This window comes from Leucopleurus acutus, assembly GCF_964270905.1.
Source record: "Leucopleurus acutus genome assembly, chromosome: 6".
Lineage (NCBI taxonomy): Eukaryota > Metazoa > Chordata > Mammalia > Artiodactyla > Delphinidae > Leucopleurus > Leucopleurus acutus.
Window position 1 is genome coordinate 55,770,620 of NC_139149.1, and position 17,259 is coordinate 55,787,878.

The window sequence follows — 17,259 nt, forward strand, 5'->3', positions numbered from 1 at the left end:
ACTTATCTGCTATCAATTTCCCAATAGCCTTTGGATCAGTTGTGTACCATGCTTCCTTCTATGCCTGATTCCATTTTTCCTAAAAAGTATTGTGCCCACGTGAGCCTGTTTTCCTTAACACAAGTCCGTGAAAGCTTGGCTTCCTATTTCGGTATATGTTGCATGGCCTGGTAACCAGGGAACAACAGCTGTTGGTATGATTTCTATGTTAAGTGAAAAATTAGATTTTATAAAGACATCTTTTTTTCTTTTGGATCTACAGTAATTTTTTAAAACTGTCATTGTAAAACTGCTCTTAAAAATGAGGGGTTTTTAAAGATTAGTTGCCAAAGAGAAATCAGCTCTGTAATAGGAATAGTTATGTGGTGATTCTGGAACTTAGAGCTTCATTAATTTAAACATGGAAAACACCCTCCAAGTCTGATTTCCCAAAGTTTCATCAAGCCTCTAAGCTCATGATTTTCATCACCTCTTTACCCACCTGATCAGTTACCTCCATAACCATTTGGTGTCATGCAAGGGGAAGGTGGTTAGTTTGGGGATTTGATTTTTTTCAACTTGCCGTGAGAAATAGAATAGGTGACAAAACCTTTACTTGTTAAGACAATTCAGCGCTTGAGCATCTCTGTCAGAAATGGAATGATGTACTGTTAGCCAATTAGAATTACTTTATGTATTGTTATTATGTTTTGCTGATTTTTATATGAAAATATAATTATTCATTCTTGATCCCTGGAAGCAGTCATTGTAATGAGGATCATTTTACTTTGAAAACACTTTCATAATAAAGATAAGTATTAAGAGTACAGTGTAAATGCCCTTTTCTGTAAGCACTACCGAGCTTGTGTTGGTGATATGTCACATCTTCCTGGACAAGATTTATCCTCACATCATCCTATGAGTTTCTTGTAAGCCTCCTCAAACCCCAGTAGTCGCTATGATTACAAAAAAGGATGTAATATTTATACGTTCCATATAATGTTCTATTTATATGTTATTTTGTCGAGAATTCAGCTAAGCTACTTGATGGTGGTGTTGCCTTAGCAACCATTTTGTTTGCCACGCAGCCTGCAGGGACCGTAACTTGACACTAGCCCCTCATACAGGTGCATGTCCTGAATAGCAGCCCAGAGTCACAAGCAAATGTAAGTCCCCGATATATGACTTCAGCCCTTGTGATCAACAGTCTCTCCTGCCTCCCAGTGCTTGTATGCCTCATGCATCCCTTAGATAAGACCCCCCCCAGGGGGCTTACCAAAACCTCCCTCTTTTGGCTTGAATTGACTGATCTGGCCATAGCCCAGGGACCCCAGAGCACTCCACGTGTGGACCCTGATAAAAGCATGTACCCCAGGTCCTGTTTCTTTCTCTCTGTCTGTACCCTGCCTTGACCTCCCTGTGTGGCCCCTTCAGGTGTGCCATTTACTCCCCCCAGGACCTGTGAATAATAAACCTCTCTATTTCAAGTTCTCTTGTGGTCTGTTGAACTCTGTTGTCGGTTCACCATCCGACACCCTGTGCTCCACTTAACAAAGGTTAATTTAACAAACTCATATATATATATATATATATTTATATATATATATATGTATATATATATATACACACACACACACATACATAACATATATCTATGTTATAGTATCTCTGCAAATTAAGATATAAAAGCTTCAAGTTAAGTTTTATGTAGTACTTCATTCTGGAAAAATATAATTTATAAAGATATCAGATCAAATATATCAGACTGTATTTCCAAACTATAAAAGAGGCACTTAGGATGCACAACACACACAAACTTGTCCCTCAGAGTTTGTGCACTCATAGGAGCTTGGCTGACCTCATCTTCTCGGGGTCTGTGCCCCACTTTGCTAGACCTTCTCTCCCTCTTTGTCTTTCCTGTGTAACTCTGTCTTCCCCAGCTGCTCTTCTGCTTTAAGCTTATGTCATCTCATATCTCAAGAGCCATAAAAATAGCACTGACATTCAACCAGACTTGCCCACCACCACCAGCATTATAAAAAATAAAGCAGACAGCCTATTAAAAATCTTACAAATATTATAACCACCCCCAGCAACATTCTGATTCCAAGCATGAGTTATTGTAATAAATTAAACCACCAGAATTTCTCTGAGGTACAGAAAGATAGACTATAAGCAAATGCACCATTTGGGGAAACCAAGAACTCTTCCAGTTCTGTTAACACAGCAGAGTCTGACTCTGCAAGCATCTCTACCAAATAGCCACGATGCAACTCAGCTTCTCTTGGGCCCCCTTCCTTATTGCTGGGCCACATCCATCCAAGGCACATGTGATTTCTGCCCCCTAATTCTGTTTCTACCAACCCTGTACTTGCTTCACCTGGAGCAGTGGCAGCAGTGTCCACAATGGTGAAAGATGGCAGGACAACCCAACAGCGGGGTCGCGCACCAGGATCTACTAGGGTGCAGGGTGGTCCCTCAGAACTAATCACCTCAGCGACGAGCCTGAGGACCACATCCTGGATTATCCCCAAAGCCGCTGTAGCATGAGGAGAGAAAAGTTACATCATTCCTAAACACTGTAGTTTAAGAATTATGTAAAGTGTGTTTCAGAGTCCAGGCAGGAAACAAGTCACTAGTAGATGTTTGAGTGGAAGAAACTTCAACCGAAGGACTATTTTCAGAGGCCTGGGCAGGTACTATAAGGTCAAACTGGATGGTAAGGCACCCAGAGGCCAGCAAGCATGGGAAGCTGTTAGCCCCCTGGGCTGTAACCAGAGGCCAGTGGGAGGGGGTGGATGGAGAAGCTGCCTTATGGGAGCTGGAAACTTGGATGGGGAGCCAACATCTCTGACATCTCTCTCTTCCTGCTTTCTCATGCCACCACTGGCTGAACTCCGCCAGAAAGCTGCCAGTGGGCACCCAGGGAGATGTGGGTAGCAGAGGTCCACCTGCCACGTGTAGAGCAGAGATCTGGTGGGAGGGGGAGCTGGAGGGCAAACAGAGTAACCAGCATAAAGCTGGTGGTGTTCCTGGAGCCTCACCTAGGGCCTGGCAGGTAATAGGGCACAGAGAATGTTAGCAGAATGAAAGAACCCGCCTGGGAGACTGCTGGTGAGATCTGAGCTATCAACAATAACATTCCATCTCTTAGGAAACAAGGTGAGCATGAGATCACACTTCGTCTCCAAGTCTTTCTGAACTCGGCATTTCCCTGTGTGGGGGCCACCTCCCCTCACTGGTGCTGGGGACACGAAAGCTGAGGGGTTTTGTGGCAGGACTCAGGTAAGGGAAGCCACCTGCAGTACCAGCTTCCCAGACCCAGGCATGCAGGGCATCAGCGGAGAAAGATGCAGGCTAGAGAAGTGTCTAGAAACAAACAGAAGAACTGAGTAGAGAGGGTGTTGGAGAGCTGGAGAATTAATCAAATGGAATTGTGAAAAATATGGGGTGAGAAGGTCTAAGCACTGGGACTCATGACTTGAGTCTTGAAGCGATTCTTTAGGCAAGAGTTTTGTTTGTTTTTTAATTAATGAGTAATGAATCTATTCGCCTAGCCAGAGACAACTTGAACTCCAAAGTCTCAGGTTCCTGGCTGCATCATTCAATCATTTAAAAATATTTATAGAGAGCCCATTAGGTGCCAGGAATTGTTGCAGGCACTAAGAATAGAATAACACAGATATGGTTCCTGCTTTCATGGAACTTCCAATCTAGTAAGAAAAGGAAAAAAGAAAACAAAGAAACGAGGAGCATTAGTTTGCTAGGGCTGCCATAACAAAATATCACAGACTGGGTGACTTAACAGAAATTTATCCCCCCTGCAACCCCTTTCTCTACAGAGGATAGAAGTCGGAGATCAAGGTGGCAGTAGGGTTGATTGTTTCTTTGGCTTGCCTTCTCACTGTATCTTCACATGGTCATTTCTCTGTGTATCTGTCTGTGTCCTAATCTCTTCTTTTAAGGACAGCAGTCATACTGAGTTAGGGCCCACCCTAAGGACCTCGTTTTACCTTAATCACCTCTTTTTCTAACCATCGATGAAATTTTTATCATGTTAATCTCCTTTTTCCAACAAAAGGGAAAAAGAGTTTCAAGGGTATCATAATTTGGCAAAAAGTTAACATCCTCCATCTTCTGCAATGACCACTGATTCATACGTGTAATCTATTTCTGGGGCTTTTAGGGATATGTACATAGAATGCATAAATGTGAAAGGTACCTTAAGGCCTCTTTAAAGGCCTCACCTCAAAATACAGTCATCTCCTGAAGTATTAGGGGTTAGGATTTCAACATGAATTTGGGGGGACACAACTTAGCCCATAAAGCATGATAATTTCACATAGTGACACAGGACAAAAGTAAAGAAGAAACAAAGTGATTGCATGCCTGCCAGGGCTCTTCAGACTGGGTGGTCACAGACAACTTCCAGACAGGGGATTTGGGCTAAGATGTAACTGACAGGAGTGGCTGGAGGAAGAACTTGGACAGCTGCAGACCAGGCAGCAGGAGCCCAAAACACCAAGCTGCCGAGGGAACAGGCTTGGTAGTTCAAGGAGCACCGAGAAGGCCAATGTGATGAAGCAAGATAGATGAGGAGAGAGCAGGTGACGACATTCGAAAGTTAGGGAGGGACGGGTCATACAGGGTCTGTGTTCCAGGGTAAGGAGGACAAGTTTTAGGATAAGAGTAATGGGGAACCTTTCAAGGACTTAAGCAAGAAGTAGCATAATCTGACATGTTGTCTTTTTTTTTTTTTTTTTTTTTTTTTGCGGTACGCGGGCCTCTCACTGCTGTGGCCTCTCCCGTCACGGAGCACAGGCTCGGGACGCGCAGGCCCAGCGGCCATGGCTCACGGGCCCAGCCGCTCCGCGGCATGTGGGATCCTCCTGGACTGGAGCACGAACCCGTGTCCCCTGCATCGGCAGGCGGACTCTCAACCACTGCGCCACCAGGGAAGCCCCATGTTGTCATTTTTCATGAGAAAAAGAACATGGGCTAAGCAATGCCCATCCTAACCATTACTGGAAAAACTGCTCCAACTTCGAGCGAGTCAGCAGTGTGTGCAGGGGTGTAGTGGGCATCACATGACAAGGCAGGGTGATGGGCACATGGCCATTGGAAGAAATAAAGGACTAAGCATTGCTGAGGATTCAACCCATAGGTGACAAAGTAAGTCTGGACAGAGAATGAGAGGTGGAAGATTTTACTGTAAGATTTTACTGTAAGATTTTACTGATGCTGAGCTGTGGGACAGGAAAAGCCTCCAGTTTCCTTTAAGGAAAGCAGCTTGAAAAAAATATGACATTGGCAATCATCAGCCAGGGAGAACCCTGGCGGGGAGGGCAAACTTCCTGACTGAATGCAGTTCTTTTGTGTTGTCAATGTTAACACATTTCTTTGTGTAGTTCAAAGGCATCTCATGGACTGCAAATTGACAGATGATCACAATTTCCAAAACACCTCCCTGAAGGAGCCAAGCATCCAACAATAACAATACTTGCTGTTTGTACATTTCATAACTGATGGTAGCGTCTGAGCTAGCCTGCCTGGTTTAGCACAGCACTCCCCAGACAGGGAAGGCGAGCTGCGGAAGAGAAGGGACCTCTTAGGGTTTTCCTACTGTGTGCAGGCATCATGCTAAGTGCAGAACTATCTCAATCAAACCATCCCTGAAAAGGTAGATACACTTGCTTCTTGTTACTCACTGGAGTGATGTTCTATAAACTCAGTGTGAATCATCGCTCCTATGAGAAGCACAGGGCTGGGTTCCTGCGAGCCTCTGTTCACAACAGTTTCATCAGCTGATCAATACATAACTTTGTTTTACACTTGCTTTTGTTTAAAGACACTTTTATGTAATACATATTGTAAATTCATCAACACTGAACTCACAGCTAAAAGCACCGAAACATATGCCTGAACCAAGCTTGTACGAGCTAATTGTGAAATATTCTGAAATTTTGCAAACTGGTTATTAAACAGCCATTATTAAAAATTATATAAACTTACAATTTAAAATTATATTTTAAAGTATAGGTAATTCTCAAAAACATCCCTTTCTAATTATTTACCTACATTTTAATATGGCCTATGCTCTTGAATTAAGATGGGAATACTATATGATGATGTGCTATTATGCATTTCTTCCTGACCCTATGTTCAGTGACATTAAATAGGCAGCTTGAAATCAGCTGTGGTAGAAGTATTTACTCTATGGCAATGGGCAAAACCTGAAAATTGCGATGTTTGTTTTTATGATCCAGTTGTTAAATATTTACCAGCGCGCCACAATCACCCACAATTTGTAGATGCAGAAACTAGGACTCAGAGAAGTTATGGATCTCTGTCACCCAGCTATCGAGCAGTAGAGGTGAGATTTGACCCTAGACCTGAGTGATTTCAAAACTTATACCTATGTCTTTCTAGTACATTACACTTCTTCCAATATTTGCCTTTGTTTGAAGACCTGGGATGCCCAGCTTTCTACCACGTTCGAATTGTCCATTGGCTTTTTCTTATTACCACCTTTAATTTTTCTTACAGATTTCAAAATTTTACCCCTGTAGTTTTCATCCCTGTTTTCCCTCTTTTCAATGTTATATTGTTTAGTGCTCTCAGCTACATCAGGGGCCCTTCTGAGGGGAGATTCTCAATAAACCTAATACATCAGTGATTGAACTCAATTTTCCAAGTTCACTGCATCTTTCCAGTTCACAAGGCACATACATCTTTCCCCAACCTAACCCTGGGAGCTTGTAAGGGCAAACATATAACACAGAACATATAACACAAACATATAACACAGAACACAGGTTTACAAGGAACCAATTCAAACAGTTCAATAATTTAACACATTGCAGGTTAGAAGGATAGAAGATATCTAGGTAGTGGAACTAGTTATTCAGACATCTAGGTTTTAAGACTTGGCTGAAAATCTCATAGGGAAGTACTCCTAAGGGTGAGCAGAGATGGAGCTAGAGGGAGAGGAGGTTATAGGAAATAAAAGGGCGATTACCAGCCTTCTTTTTTTGAGTTGCAGCAATTAATTAGATTATCAGATTTAAACTCCTGTTTCCTGTTAGTTTTATTGACCCAGGCTACTAGTAACTACCCAGTAAGCCAGCCAGCAAGCACAGTGTAAGATGCCAGGCCATTTGGAGCCATACCATCGAAGATGAGTTCAAAAGGGTCCCTAAAGTTTTTAAAAGTAATGAGTGTTTTCTTCTCTCAGTTGAGGGCACTAGATGGTTCATAGAACAGAGCCCTGACATAGTATACTTCCAGTGCTGCCATTTCTTAGTTATACCACTTACAAGTCATTTCTGAGCATATATAAGACAATTTATGCCATGCTAGCTAAAAACACTACAATGCTAATGAATTCAATAAAATTCACATCAATATTAAGACAATACATGTCTTGAGCACCAGTTCTCTATGAGGCTTTCTGGTAGGCATCGTGAGAGATATAAATAAGACAAAGGCAAAACTGCTGCATTGAAGGAGCTCTCAATCTACTTAGAGGGGCAGGGCACAAGCAGTGGTTATTTTAATGGGTCAGGTAGCTGTAAAAGAAATAACACTTGTTCTAGTATGCAGATCAAACTTTAGGATAAAGGTAAAATGTTTTTGAAAACTGTAATTACTCTACATATATGACATTATTATCGTCATCATATAAAATACAGTGTAGTATAGTCATTGCCAGAAAAGTTCAGAGAAAAGGGAAGTTGCTTAAGGATCAGATAAGAAAAGGTTTCAAGGAGAAAGCCAACAAGAATGGATAGGATTTGGATGAGTCAAGTGGGAAGAGGAAGGGCATTTGAGACAAAGGGTATAGGAGAACCAGTGAGTAAGCCCTTAGCAGTGCCCCCTGAACCCTGTCACCTCTCACTCCAACCTCATCCCTCCCCATGGCCTCTCTCGACCTAGTTCTCAAGTCCATAGCCTCAGAATGTGCTCTGTTGTGTTATATCTCTGGCATTTTGGCCATACTACTCACTCTGCCCAGAAGGCCATTTCCCTCTTCTCCATCCAGCTAACTCTTGTATGGCCCTCCTGTTAGAAAGGTGGAACGTGGTACTCTTCCTAGAGGAGAAAAGGTGCAACCATTTCACTCCATCAGCGTGCTTATCACACTACCTTCCTCACTTGATTGTAAGCATCTTGGGGGCAAAGACTTTGCTTTTTACATCTGGATCCTTAGCCATCACGCTTGCTGCATAGTAAGCACTCAATAAATTCTTGTAGAATGAATGTATATATTTACAGAAATAGGAAATTCAGGAAGATGAAGATGCTTTGTAAGGGAAAAATGAGCTGATTTTTATATTTTGAATTTGAGCTGGTGTGAGCCCATTCATCTGGAAATGTGTGCCCAAAATTGGAAAGATGGGTCTATAACTAGGTACCATTATTATTTCCACTTCTTCAGATAGAGAGACAGATGCACAAAGAGGATAAGAACCTTGCCAAGGTCTCAGAGCCGGAAAGCAGTAATGCAGATAACTTAGTCCAAGCTCTGAGTTGTTCCCCTGTTGCCTACTGAAGCAGAACTTTGGGAAATGCCCAGAGTAGACGGATACAAGGAAGAAGATAAGCCAGGAAAGAACTCACTGATAACCAAGATAGAAAGAAATACAACGATGTTAATGATAATGATGACCTTCCCTTCTGCCTCTTTCTCTCTTCCTTTCCTTCTCTTCCTGACCTGTTCGGTCCTAACACCTAAGATGGGACAGAGCAGGGTGATGTCTGTGCCAGGTGAGGGAGTCATGATGGCCCAGAGTTGGGTGCTGGAGGCCAAATGGGCTTATGGACATTTCTGCAGAGGGAGGACAGCACCGCATGGAGAACTGGAGGTGGATGGGTGAAGAGGGTGCCCATACAAGGTGGGGCCCAACATAAGTCATTGAGCCTGAGCAGCAGGATGAGGGCATCCCCGCAGAGACGCAGCCTGGCATAGAAAGTCGGAGTGGCTGCAGTGGGAGACTGGTTACATGCAGGGCAATTGATCAAATATATAATATATTAAGGATAATGGGAACCACTGTCAGAAAAGGGAATTGCAAATATGGAGGGGGAGAAAACTGAATGAACTTAGTAGTATTGGATTAAAATTATAAATATAGGGCTTCCCTGGTGGCGCAGTGGTTGGGAGTCCGCCTGCTGATGCAGGGGACGCGGGTTCGTGCCCCGGTCCGGGAGAATCCCACGTGCCGTGGAGCTGCTGGGCCCGTGAGCCGTGGCCGCTGGGCCTGCGCGTCCGGAGCCTGTGCTCCGCAACGGGAGGGGCCGCGGCAGTGAGAGGCTCGCGTACCGCAAAAAAAAAAAAAAAAAAAAAAATTATAAATACATGGAGAAGTTGATTTGTGAACTAGGTGTCCACTTCTCCATTCTTTGACCATTGAATAAAGCTTGTGTTGTTCCAGCCTCAAAAAAAAAAAAAAGAAAGAAAGAAATTATAAGTACCCATGTAAACTCATGGTTTTCAATATATAGATAGATATCAAGATAAATATAAATATATAATGAATATATCAAATAGATATAAAAATAAATATAAATAGATAAAAAAAATAAATGTAAGTATATATCTGTGTATATGTAAGTGTATTTATATTCTACATTCCCTAGGTGTCCACCTCAGGGTCTGGAACCAATGACTCCCCAGTGAACACAACTAGTGCCCCAGGTCTCTAAATCCATCCTAAATCCATTCTCCACTGACAGGAACCAGGGCTTCATGAAGAAGTGGCTAAATCCAGGGCTGGGCAGGAAAGCACAGACTGGAATGGAACATTGTGTCGAGCCAGAAAGCAAGGAAATGCTCAAAGAATGATGGGAAAATGGTATAAGGCACAGAACCAAGTTGATGGGACTCTCACTGGCCAAAGTTAGGACATTTTGTGCATCAAAATTAATAATAGTAACTGATTATGATGCATTGAATAAAATGGGAAACTGTGAGTTCATATACATTAGTAAATGAATAAACTGAAAGTTTGATGAGGAATGAGGTGTTTGCATAGTTTCAAGGTACATCCCTGCAACATGTTTATTAACCTCAAAGGCAAAAGTTGTAATTTTACAGCAAAGAAGCCTGGCAGACACCATCTTAATTAAGTAAATGCCATCAGTAATGGTACAAATGGAATCTTGAGTCACTTGATTGGAGGCAATAAGAAAGCAGCATCACTTCTGTTGATATTCCTGCCAAGAGGAATCATATATATGATTAGATGCATAACCTGAATCTCATCATGAGCAAATATCAGATAAATGCAAATGGAGAGGAGTTCTACAAAATAATTAACTGGTAATCTTCAGCTCAATGGCATGAAAGTCAAGCAAAGACTGAAGAACTCTTTCAGAGTGAAGGAGACGAAAGAGACTTGACAACTGGATGCAATGCATGATCCTGAACTGCATCCTGTTGCTATGGAGAACATAATGAGGACAATGGGTGGAACCGAGGAGTAGATGGTAGTAATGAACCGATGTTAATTTCCTGCTTTCCATGGTTGTATTGTGGTTTTGTTGAAGAATGTCCTTGTTTGTAGGAAATACACACTAAGATATTAAAGCATGGAAAAAAGAAAAAATTCTGTGTACTGAACTTGCAATTTGTCTGTAAATTTGAGATAATTTTTAAAATCAATATATTTGTTTTCAAAACCCTAACAATGTCTCAAGTGAAATTTTCAGATATTTAGATGCAGCAAGATCACTTTTTAAAAATGAGAATGCCATCTTTGAGTTCCAAGAGCAATAAAGCAATACAAACTGTCTCAGCCACTTAAAGGGAAGTTTAGAGAAAGAAGAAAATACATTAGCTAAAACTTCTTGAGAATTCTAAATTGTTTAAGTACAATAGTCATGTTAGTTTTTTGCAATTTTTGAATTATAATAGTTGCAGTTTTCAATGTTTTATGTGTATAATACAATCATCTTTAATAATGCCTTGCTTTATTTGGCAAAAATAAATTAGAACGATAAAGATAACAGTAATAGTAAACAGCTAGTGTTTATTGAACATTTATTATGTACACTTTGCTATGAGTTATGTGGTATATCACTTCCATTTTACCTATCAGGAAATTGAAGCTTAAAGGGGTTAAGAAATTTCCCCCCAAATTAGCATATTAATGTATAGTACAGCCAACTTTTAAAACCATATTTTTTACACTCCAACGCCTATACTATTAATTCCTGCCCTCTAGTGCCTCCCATGGAGGCCATAGAGAAGGGAATCTTTGGGAAGATATCAGAAGCCTAGGCTTCATTCCAGATCCAACCATTCCTTCATTGTTTACTCCCAATCCAATTCATCACTGAGTCGTCCTGGTTCCATTTTATAACTCTATCCTTTCCTCTCCATGTAAGTTAAGGACTCGCCATTTTTCTCCTGGTTCCTGGCAACAGACTCCCAGTCTTTCTGATCCTTATGTCTTCCTTTTCTAGAGTCTCCATACTGCTGTCAGAGTGATTGGTCTGAAATGCGCATCTGAATATCACAAATATGCTTAAAATCCTACGTGGGAGAAGACCCCTGTGTGGCTCCAATTACCTTTGGGTTAAAGTTAAAACTTGGCACCTAAGGCTTCCCATGTCTCGTGTCTGAGTATCTCTTCAGCCTCAACTGTAATATAAAGTCCCACACAAACTGTGTACTCAAGGAACTCTTCTGAATACACCAACACACTGTCTTATGCACAGATAATTAGTCTGTGCCCTTGAAGCATCAGCAGGAGTGACCGTCTCTTGCCATAATTTTCTGGCATTCTCCCCTTCCCCAACCAAGCTGAGCAGGGTATGTCTTTAGAGTTCCCATCACATTTCTGTAAAGACCTCTTTCATATAACCAATCACAATGTAATATAACCTTCCTTCATCACACTGAGCTCCTTGAAAGAAGGGATTGGAGTTTATTTGTCTTTGTGTCCCTCAGAGTGCCTGGATCAAAGAGGGGGCTACATCAGACCTCACTGAATGACTGAAGGAACGAATAGGCATCAATGAATTATCGATCGTACAAGATGCTTCCGAGAGGCAAAAATGAAAAAAGCGGTGATTTTCAGGAGAACCATTTCAGAAGCATTGCGGGAGAAGCTGAATAAGGGGTTAAATAATTTGAGTAAGAGGACAACGGGAAGATTTTAAACAAGTACACAGAGGGCTGGTTGACTGAACCTAAGTTCTGAGTAAACCTGTTTATATACTGCGTGCCTTCAGTCTCAGGGATGAGCAACGGCTTTAAAAAATTAGTTTATACTTCTGACTAGGTAATGCAAGCACATCATATAAAACTCTAAATGTGAAAAGGGAAATAGTAAAGCTCTTCCTCCTCTCCACACCCATCCCCCAGCTCCTAAGTTCCCGTTGCAGAAGGAATCAAGGTAAATAACCGTGTGGAGTGCTTTTGTTTTCTAAGATTCTATCTCCATAACCTGGCAATGATTTATAGGAAATGACTATAAATCGATGATTTATAACGTAGAAGTATAACCATGCTGAAAAAGGCAAATAAATCCTGGGTGGCACTTTATTTACATAAGCAAAAATGCCAAACTCATACTGTGCCCTGGAGACAAGCAACCCTCTGCTTGACATTCCAGAGTGCATTTTAACTGGAATCTGTAAGTTTGGTCCTGGATGAGCTTAGGAAAATGTACGTAATAGCACATGAATATGAACATAGGGGATCCAATGAAGATATAATGTAATTCAGACTAATCTGCATTTGTAAAATATTTTTCTTAGGCTTTTTTGGGGGGAAGTCAAGCCACAGATCATGGCTGTAGGATGACTTGATAATTAAGTTTTCATTTCCTAGGGCTTATTGGGGAAGAGTAAATTTACACTAATTTGTTTTATGCAAATTCATCTATTTGATTTCTCCTTTATTCTCCTTATTAGCACCTGGAGATTTTAAATTAATATATATGAAACTTGGACATGCACAACAATGAAAATTCAGCCCTAGCACACTGAGTACAGGTTTTTATTTATAAAGTAAGTTAATTGTGACCATTTGGACTTTAATTTAAAAATTAGGTAATTTTTATGAAGTAGAAAGTGGTAAAAAAAAAAAACCTATTTTGTGCAATTTTAAAAACCACAAGACAATTAGTACAAACTGAGCGTAAACAGTTACTTCAGATGCTACAAATTAGGCTGGCTATTAACAATAACGATATCCGGGTGCCTGCCCCCCTACCCTTCCTCCACTCCTGCTATAGTTTAAAACACTCATTAGTGCTTCTAAATTAGACAGATTTTTTTTTTTTTCTCATCCTCAGGCTTTGGGCATAGGTACATTTTTTTTTTTTTTTTTTAAATGTATGCATTCAGGCAAGGCTTTAGAAATGTTTCTTCCAGGTTTGGAGAGATATGGAAATTAAGGAAACTAATCACTGCAGCAACCAGAGACTAAAAATAAAACGTTGTTTAGTCAGAATGAGATTGCTTCTATAGTTCCCTCTGAGGGTGATTGGTGGAAGTGATGTCATGTCTTGTAAACACTGTCCGTGGCTCTCACGTGCTTAGAATGGCTGCAGAGATGGTACTGGTCCTCTGTCAGCTCAAACAGTCCAGGGAGCAGGGGCTTCGTCCAGGATTCAGGAAGCAGGATGTGTGAAGGCACAGTGAGGATGTGGCACGCTGGTGGCCAGCCTCTCTGCCCGACCCTCTAACCCCTGGAGCCCAGCAACCTGACCAAGCACTCCTGCTTACTCTGTCGTCAGAAACAGAGGCCAGCAGCCCCAAGCCCAGATGCTGTCCCTTTACATTCTTCTTGCTGTAGATATGGTAAAAATTATCTCAGATGTTCTTGGCACACTTTGCAGAACTTGGCTTATTTTAGACTCCAGCTTTCTTAAATTTATTCTTAGCATTAGGCCACCCTTTGATTTTATCCTTGGTCCCAAGACTTTTCTTATCTCCTATGTATATATTTTTAACCAACTATTCTCCAAGAAAGTTCTCTAAGTGGCCCCTTGGGATTCTTCTGATTCCTTCTCAGTTTCCTGCTTGTCAAGGCCATTTTTAATCAGAGCAGTGGAGTCTCCCAAGGGCATTGGGCCCATTTCCCATTTTAGAGTTCCTGTCCGGTCATACTTATCTTTGCTCTCAGTGTTTTGAACTCTGCTTCCCAAGAGCTGAGGATATAGGCCTACCCATAAGCAACATTCTCCGTCTTGTGGATGGAGAGGAACTAGCTACCAGGGCCACTTTCTCAGAGTTGAATTCAATTAAGTGAAAACAATTATTTATTGGACATTTACTTTGCTCCACGTACTTTATATAAAGAGTTCACTGAGTAGAGTGGGAGGCAGACCATGAAACGAATAATCGCGACACAATGGGGTAAATGAATCAAAAGAAGGGCAAGCCATGGATAACAATAGTACAAAGGCAAGAGTGTACTGTGTCTGGGGAAAATGACACAAGCTGGACTTTGGAGATAAACAAAAGCCCACGAAGGCCACGTAAAGGTAGAAGGAATTCTAGGTAGAAGGAACCAGCATTACGCAAAGTCCTGAAGATATGAACTAACAAGGCCTGCTGTCACCATTTCACTTATTAGTTCTAACTTTTTAAAAGATTAAAGTTAGCATAATTGTCATCCTTTTAAAAAAGTGTTATTTGTCTTGTTTGTTTTCTAAAGCAATACATGTTTGTTTCAAACGTTAAAATTATATAGAAATGTATGACCTAGAAAGGAGGAGTCCTCCACAGTCCCATCCTTCAGAGATATACTATTGTCTGCCTGGTGTATATCTGCCTGGATATTTTTTCTTATATAGGTACCAAACTACACTCATACTCATTCTTTTGCAGCCTGTTTCTAAGCATATACAACTAAATATTTTATATTCTATCCTCATTGTTTGGATCTGTTTTTTCCCAACATCCAGGTTGAGTGGCAGTGCAGCATAGTTATGAAACACGGAAGCACTGGAATTAGATGAATCCCAGCTCTCTCACTCCTAACTATGTGACCTTAGGTAAGTCACTTAACCATCTTGTGCCTCAGTTTTCCTATGTGTATTATAAGGATCTATACAGATCTATCTCAAATGATTGCTGTGATGATTTTAAAAGTTAATATTTGCAAAGCACTTAGAATATCTTTACAAATATTACATATTGGCACATGGTAAGTCCTCTAAGTGTGAGCCCATATTACCATAAGTTACTTAAGCAGGTCCCTACTGATGGATGTTTGCGCCATTTCCAATTCTTTGCATGCTTTGGCTACTAAAGAAACTTCAAGGCAAGTTTTGAACTGCCCTTAACCTCTGTTACATTTGGGGTCCTTCTTACTAACTTACTGGCGCCAACATCCGCTTACAGACGCTCAGCAGATGTGTCCTCTTTGGCGGAACGTCCTCTTTGGCGGAAGCACACAAAGGGGTGGGTGGGCGGGATGCTGCAAAGTGGGATGCTGCAAAGTGTCTTGCAGATCAGTCCGCTGCAGGTTTTCTTTCTGCAGAGAGGCCATGCCAGCAGGCAAATGCTGAGCACACACAGGGAAAGAAAGCAGGAAGACGAGGATCCGAATGATCGGACGGTAGGTCAAGCTGGAGGCCTGGACTGGAAAGAAGCCAGAGAATGAGTGCAAGCCGGGAACATATGGCCAGAGACAAACCTGAAGTGAGAGAACTCAAAACGATGCCTTGGGCACCAACCTTTTGAAAGAAGTATAGTATACGTTCTTTGAGATGCTTCACTATATATAGTTCTCATCAACCTGTAGATACAAACGAGGTGATGTTAATATCAATTCCAGAACTATAAGCTCTTCCCCCTTTTGCTCACACAGGAACTCAGTTTCCTCCTCCCAGTCTCCCTGGGCCATTTCTGGGAGTCAGAGATTGGGGATTCTCATATGCTCAAGGACAAACCTCCTTGCCAAGGTGCCTCACCAGCCACAGCCTCAGGTGCTGCAGTCACCTTGGAGAACCTGCTCTGCTACTTCATCCCCACCCCTACCCTCCACAGCGGGGGAGGTGTGCGTGGCAGAGTATGTGTAAGATGGGATGCGGGGTCAGAGGGGAGAATGACCCTATCTCCAAATCTGTGTCTAGAGTCTGTCATGAACTTAACTTCCCTCATTTCTCTCCCTGACCTCAATCTGCTGAAGTTCCAGACAAGTCGCCTGAGGCTGAATTGAAGAAAGGGAAAGGCTGACATACTTCAGCCATCCCCCTCCGGTGTCCTATCTGCTTTATCTCTCGAGTCACTGAAGAACAAATATTAACTGAGGACTGCAGTGGGTTGAATGTAAAAGTAATCCCAGTTCTCTGCCCCTTTCTGTGTGTGTGCCCTTTGCAATGAGACACTCAGCTCCTCCCATTAAGGACTGGAATCTCCCACAGCCCCTTGAATTTGGGCTGGCCTGTGACTGGCTTTGGTCAGCTGAATGAGGCTGAGGTGATGGTGTGTCGGTTCCATGCCTGCACCTCGAGAGGCCTGAGCACTTCCATTCACTCTCTTGGTTCCTCAACACGCCCTAGAACGGCCTGGCTTAGATTTCAGGCTGAGGAAGGCTCGCCTCAGCTCGCAGCCAGCCACCCGACCAGCAGACCCCAGAAGAGCTGCCCTGCCAAGATCAAGAGACATTTGTAGATGACCTGCTTTCGCAAGAGTAGGGCCAGGGAGACCCAACGAATCACCCAACTAAACCACACACTTGCGAACCAAATAAAGTCATGTGAAGCCACTGGGTTTTCTGTTTATTACACAGCATTACTGTGACAAGAGGTGACTGATACAGCCCTCTTTCTAACCTCCAAAATCAAGGTTTTGTTGCAGATTCCAACACCCTTCTGAGAAGCTCAACAAATAGCCAAACTCTGATTCTCAGTATGAATTCAGCCAGGACCCCCTGCTGCCTGTACAGCGGTCTGTGGGAGGAATACTGTAGTTAGATGGAGATGCTTTAATTTCTCCAAGAGGACTAAGGGAAAGCTATTTAGCCTGCTGGGAGAGACACACATGAGGAGTATGGGTGTGAGCATGTCCTACCAACCTCCCAGAGGGCCACAGAGACCACGGTAAGCTTGGTGTGATGGCATTTCTTGTGGGGTTGGCAAGGGAGGCCAGTCTCCCCATTCTGAACTGAGTTGGGCCTGATCTGAGACCAAGCGCGGCAGGAATTGGGGGAAGACACGGAGCTGCCCCAGGCCCTGGATCCAAGACACCAGCCAAGTCTATCTACCATCTCTGAAGGCAAGGAAGCCCTCCAGTGGGACATATCTGGAGTGACATATT